The sequence below is a fragment of the Colobus angolensis genome, unplaced genomic scaffold, assembly GCF_000951035.1.
Source record: "Colobus angolensis palliatus isolate OR3802 unplaced genomic scaffold, Cang.pa_1.0 Scaffold128, whole genome shotgun sequence".
Taxonomy (NCBI): domain Eukaryota; kingdom Metazoa; phylum Chordata; class Mammalia; order Primates; family Cercopithecidae; genus Colobus; species Colobus angolensis.
In genome coordinates, this window is record NW_012114030.1 from 178,308 (window position 1) to 184,469 (window position 6,162).

The window sequence follows — 6,162 nt, forward strand, 5'->3', positions numbered from 1 at the left end:
GAGGTGGCTCTGTGGCCATAGGGGAGCTGGCTGTGGGCTGCGGGCCAGAGGCAGAGAAGTAGAGGGTTGGTGGTCTCTGGAGAGGCCTGGGGACTGAGGTATCATCGGGAGTGGATTAAGGAGCCATTGGGATCCCACCTACCCTGAGGGTTAGTGGTTCTGAGATCTTTGCTGTCCACCCAACAACCCAGATGGCAGCCTCTGCCCCCTCCCTTCCTTCTTGTTCTTGTCTGTTTTCTTTTTTTTTTCTTTTCTTTCTTTCTTTTTTTTGAGATGGAGTCTTTCTCTGTCGTCCAGGCTGGAGTGCAGTGGCACGATCTCAGTTCACTGTAACCTCTGCCTCCTGGGTTCAACCAATTCTCCTGCTTCAGCCTCCTGAGTAGCTGGGATTACAGGCACGTGCCACCACGCCTGGCTAATTTTTGTATCTTTAGTAGAGACAAGGTTTCACCATGTTGGTCAGGCTGGTCTCAAACTCCTGACCTCGTGATCCACTCAGCCTCCCAAAGTGCTGGGATTACAGGCGTGAGCCACCACGCCTGGCTTTCTTTGCCTTTTTATCACAGCATACGTGCAGACATGCGCACAGACAAGTGTAAAGCTTCATCCATTTTCACAAAATTAGCACATGCATATGACCTAATCAAGTAGCAGTGCGTGACAAGCCTCCCAGAAGGTTTCCTCCTGCCACTGCCAGGTCACAGCCCTGTCGTCCAAGGTCACTGTCCTGACTGCCAACTCCAAGATCAATTTATCTCCTTTATCTAAACAGAACCAGGCAGTATTGCTGTTTTGAGCCCGGCTTCCTTCGCTCAGCTTGTGCCTGTGACATCCTGCGTGTGCTGTCGTGGCAGCTGTCATTTGCTCAAGGTCTCAAAGAGTTTTCTTGGTGCTTAGAGATGAGCCTTTGCCAACCACTCCACCAGCACTGTCCCAGGTCTCTCCCACCCAGCCACGGCCTCTTCACCGCCTTGCAACCAGCCGTGAAGCAAGTGATCTTATTCTCATTTCACAGATGAGGAGACTGAGGGTCTGAGTAGACCCCAGCCCACCACAGTCTCCCACCCATTCAGGTTGGAGCCTGCACTCAGGCCCAGAGTTATGCTTCTGTGTCTTCGATGCTCGGGGGTCCCTGCCCACAAGGGTGGCCCCCATGTCTGTGTGTCCCCACCCATCCAGGAATGGTATGGGGTAAGACAATAGGAAGAGCTCCATGGGGAGAACCCCACCCACTGCCTTCCATACACCAGTCTGCAAAGAGAAAATGAACAGGAAGCTCTTACCTGTGCCCATGTGTTGTCCTGGCTTTGGGTTTGCCCAGGGGGGCAAAGTCCTGGTCATTGTTGAGACAAGTTCACTGCTGCTGAGGGCCCAGCAAATGGTGACAAAGGCCAGATTCTAAATTCCTGCCTGATTACTTCCTGCTCCGTCAGGGTCACCTTGGGCAACTTCTGAAGCCTCCTCAGCCTCATTCCTCCCTCTGTGCTTGCAGGGAGGGTGTTGGACCGTATCTTCCACAGACTGTGCTGTAGACTCCAAAGCCAAAGGCCTGGGTTCAAATCCCGGCCCACTCACTAGCTGTGCATCCTTAGGCAGGTTCCTCACCCTCTCTGGGCCTCGGCTTCTCTATCTCTGCAGTGGAGATGATATTAATTGCATCTGCAGTGCTCCTTGGATTGGGTTCATGGTTGAGTGAGTGAGGCTCAAGGGCTTCTTTTTTTTTAGAGATACGGTCTCACTATGTTGCCTAGGCTGGAGTGCAGCGGCATGATCACAGTTCACTGCAGCTGTGACCTCCTGGACTCAAGCCATCCTCCTGCCTCATCTCCCTTAATAGCCGAGACTACAGGCGTGTGCCACCATGCCTGGCAATTTTTTTTGTATTTTTGGTAGAGACGGGGGTCTTGCCATGTTACCCAGGGTGGTCTCGAACTCCTGGACTCAAGTGATCTACCTGCCTCAGCCTCCTAAATTGCTCGGATTACAGGTAGGAGCCACCGCGCCCAGCATTCAAGTGCTGTTTTGTTTGTGAGACTGGTACAACCAACGCCAAGGCTGGTGAGCAAAGTTGCACCCAGTTGGAGAGGGGTGAAACCAAGGGCAGAAGGGCCCAGGGCATGGCCTCTCATGGCTGAAGGAAGTGGGGACACATGGCCAGTCGCAGTGACCTCTGCAGACCTCATGAAGGAGGCCAGCTGGGAGCCATAGCTCTCACTCACTAAGACAGTCAAAATCTCATCAGCACCCTGGCGCCGGAGGCCGTCGTCCGCTGCTCAGGACAATGAGTGATAGTCGATAACCAGCTCTCCAGAGGTCAGGGCCCTGAGGTGGCTGAGATCTGTGCCTGCATTAGGACATTTAAGGGGACTCCAAGCCAGGATTTGCCAGCGTTTGCCCAGCAGGGAGAGGTGGAAAATTGGGGATGACCAGCCAGGCCTCCCTGCACACGGCCGGGGGAATTCATCCGGTTGTTTCTAACATTTAGCAAATATTCATGGAATGCCTGCTGTGTGCCAGGCATGCTAGGCTCTGGGGAGATGGCTGTGAGTGGGATCGATACTGGCCTTGTGTGAGCTGGCCTCGCAGTAGGGGATATGAGCACCAAACACATAACGCCTGAGTGTGCAACGTGCCACAAAGAATGCAGAGAAATAAAGCAAGATAACGGGTTGCAGAAAGATGGAGACCAGGCTGGCTGCTGCTCCTGAGCAGGTGGCTTCTGGACACAGTGTCCTCAGGCCCTGTCTCCTCCCTTGGGCCTCAGGAATCTTCTGAAGACAGGCCTGGGTTCCAGACTCCCGGATGGAGTTGCCTGTTGACTGTGTGGACCCAAAGTGTCCACAGTGCGCCGGAGCGCGTGGTCTTCCCCGGCAAATCTGCTTCTCTTCTCGGCTCTCTATCGTGGGAAGGGTCCCTGGGGTCCTCCCCCCCACCCCAGCCCGAGGCCACTTTCCCGTCTGTCCCCGCTCTCTCCACCCTGCTTTCCCCACCAAGCACCACCAAGTCCCTGCTGCCTGCCCCTCCCAAACAGGCTCAAACCTGCCCCCTCTTTGCCAGCTCTCATCTCAGCCCTCTCCTCTCCTGCTTAATAGCCTTCACTGGCTCCCCACTGCCCTAGAGACAGAGTTTGAGTCTACTGCCATGGCCTGGCAGACGGTGTTGTCCTTGGCCTGCCAACCTTCCAGCTGCCATCCCAGTCACTCCTTCTCCCCCTTGCTCCAGCCAAGAGCCTGGCTCCTAGGGTGGGAAGTGGGCCATGTCCTCCCTCCTGCCTGCCTATTCACTCTGTCTTTCCTCATTCCCTCCCATACCCCGCCCTCTCATAAGAACCCTCAGAATCTGCCAGGCGCAGTGGCTCACACCTGTAATCCCAGCACTTTGGGAGGCTGAGGCGGGTGGATCACCTGAGGTCAGGAGTTTGAGACCAGCCCTGGCCAACATGGCAAAACCCTGTCTGTACTAAAAATACAAAAATATTAGCTGAGCGTGGTCATGGGCACCTGTAGTCCCAGCTACTCGGGAGGCTGAGACAGAAGAACTGCTTGAACCTGGGAGACAGAGGTTGCAGTGAACTGAGATCGCACCATTGCACCCAGCCTGGACTGCAGAGTGAGACTCTGTCTCACAAAAACCAAACCAAAACAAAAAAAACCCTTCAGAATCTGTAAAATGGGTTTAATAATTATACTTATCTCATAGGGAGGGCTTAAAGCACCTAGGCCAGTGTCTGGCACCAAGGAAACACTGTATACCTGTTAAAATAAGAATAAAATAAAATACACATGATCAAGTATTGAGTGCCTGCTGTATGCAGGATGCCGGGCCCCTCCCCGGGAGAATCTTGTGCATCCCCGCTAAAGAAACCTGACCCTCTAGGACGAGGGAGGGTCTTCCCTGAGGACCTGCTAACAGCCTCTTCTAAACTAATCTGAAGTCCTGCAGCTTGCCCAGCAGGCTGGCCTCTCACACGGGCTCCCCCTACAGGCCGCCATCTTGGAAAAGGCCGGCGGCTCTGGAATCATTCTTGACTCCTATTAGCCCTCCTGTTCTCTCTCCCACCCCACAGCATCCATCCTGTCAGCAAATCCTGTGGCCTGTATCTTCAGTACAGCTCTAGAATTCAGCCCCTTCTCAAGCTCCCCATCCCCGCAGCCTGGTGTAAGCCCTGGCACCTCTCTCTGGGGCCAGAGTGGCATCCTCCTCATTGGTACCCACTTCTACCCGTTGCCCACCACCCAGGCAAGACAGGTCTTTTTTAGTCTCATCATGTCACTTCTTTGCTCAAAACGCTCAGTAACTTCTTCCTTGCTCAAATATTTGTTAAAAGAAGAAAGGAATGAATGAATGAATGAATGGCCTGTTTGCATCTGTAATGGCCAGCATATAGGAAGTGCTTGTAAAACACCCACAGCAAGAATAAATGAGGAGATGCCTGGACATGGCAGCTCATGCCTGTAGCACGTTGGAAGGCCAAGGCAGGAGGTTTGCTTGAGGCCAGGAGTTTGAGGCTGCAGTGAGCTGTGATTGTGCCACAGCACTCCAGCCTAGGCCATAGAAAGAGATCCCATCTCTACAAAAATTTAAAAATTATCCAAACATGGTGGCATGTGCCTGCAGTCCCAGCTTCTTGGGAGGCTAAGGCGGGAGGATCACTTGATCCCAGGAGTTCAAGGCTGCAGTGAGCCTTGATGGTGCTACTGTATTCTAGCCACAGTGTGAGACCCTGTCTCTAAAACAAAAAAAGAGAAGGAGAATAAATGAGGTATTTGAGCCAGTGGGTGAGGATGGGTGAACCACAGCAGGCCCACAGGGAGGCTGGTGAATGCTGTTTTTGGAGGGTGCTGATTTGTGTTCCTGGTGGCTACAGAGCCAGTCTGTTGCCTCCCCTCCCTCCCACTGGCTGGGCTGGGGACGGAGCAAACCAGGCAGAGCCTAGGCCATTCTGGAGCCCTGGCCTGGCCTGCCTTACCATCCCAGTGGGGCCACTGACGTGGCTGCTGGTTCTGGAAACCTCAGTTCTGGGAAGGTTGCTGTCCCAGGAAGAAGTGCATGCCTAGCTTCCTGCCAGCCCAGCCCAGCCCAGCCCAGCCGTCCCAGAAGCCAGAGGAAGCTCTGGGCTGGTTTCTTATAAGCAGCATGACTAACTGATTGCGCCACAGGAGGTAAGGTTTCAGGCCAGTTTCTATCGTGGAGTTTCAGGGGTCAGCGGCTCCAGAGCCCCCGGCCCCCACCTGAAACCCCTGCTGTCCCTGGATTCCTCTCCACATGCCGCCTGTCACAGAGCTGCTTGCATCCTGTCTGCAGAACCAGCCCCTCCTCCAAGCCAGGTTTCCTGCCCAGAGGGAAGAAGAGCAGAAGGCCTGTACCACCCACTGCGCGCCCCCACTCCTCTGCCCGCCCCACCCACCCGCCATGGGTTTGGAAAGAGCCCTGCTGGGTTGCTTCCAGGCTGCTGCTGGCTTCTGACATTTCAAGGCTTAATCACTTAATCTCCCCCGAGTTTTTTTAAGACGTGAGTTAAGTGTGTTCTCCTGCTGGCGGGCGTGTTTTCCCAGGCCCCTGCTTCTGCTCACTTCCTGGCTGGGGCCTTCACCGACTTTGCTACTTCCTAACTCTGTGACCTTGGCCTTGTCACTTGCTCTCTCTGGGGCTCAGGCCAATGGGTCTCAGGCCAATGGGGCTCCCCGGACAAAGTTCCAAGGTTTTGGGGACTGCATTTCAAGGGTCAGCAAGCACAGTCCTTAAACACATGGATTCTGGAGTGACAATGCCTGGGTTATGGCTCTGCGACCACCAGCAAGTGCTCTAGCCTTTTTGTGCCTCAGTCTTCTCATCTGTAAAATGGGAATGTTAATGGCACCTACCTCATAGGGTCTTTGGGAAAACCAAATTGATTAATATATTGTAAGTACTTAGAACAGTGCCAGGCACAAAATAAGTACTTCTTATACAGTTACTATGGACAAAAGCTTGGGACCTGGTTCATGTTTAAAAATGATTATTGAGGCCTGGCGCAGTGGCTCTCGCCTGTAATCACAGCACTTTGGGAGGCTGAGGCGGGCAGATCACGAAGTCAAGAGATCAAGACCATCCTGGCCAACATGGTGAAACCCCGTCTCTACTAAAAATACAAAAATTAGCTGGGCGTGGTGGTGTGCTCCT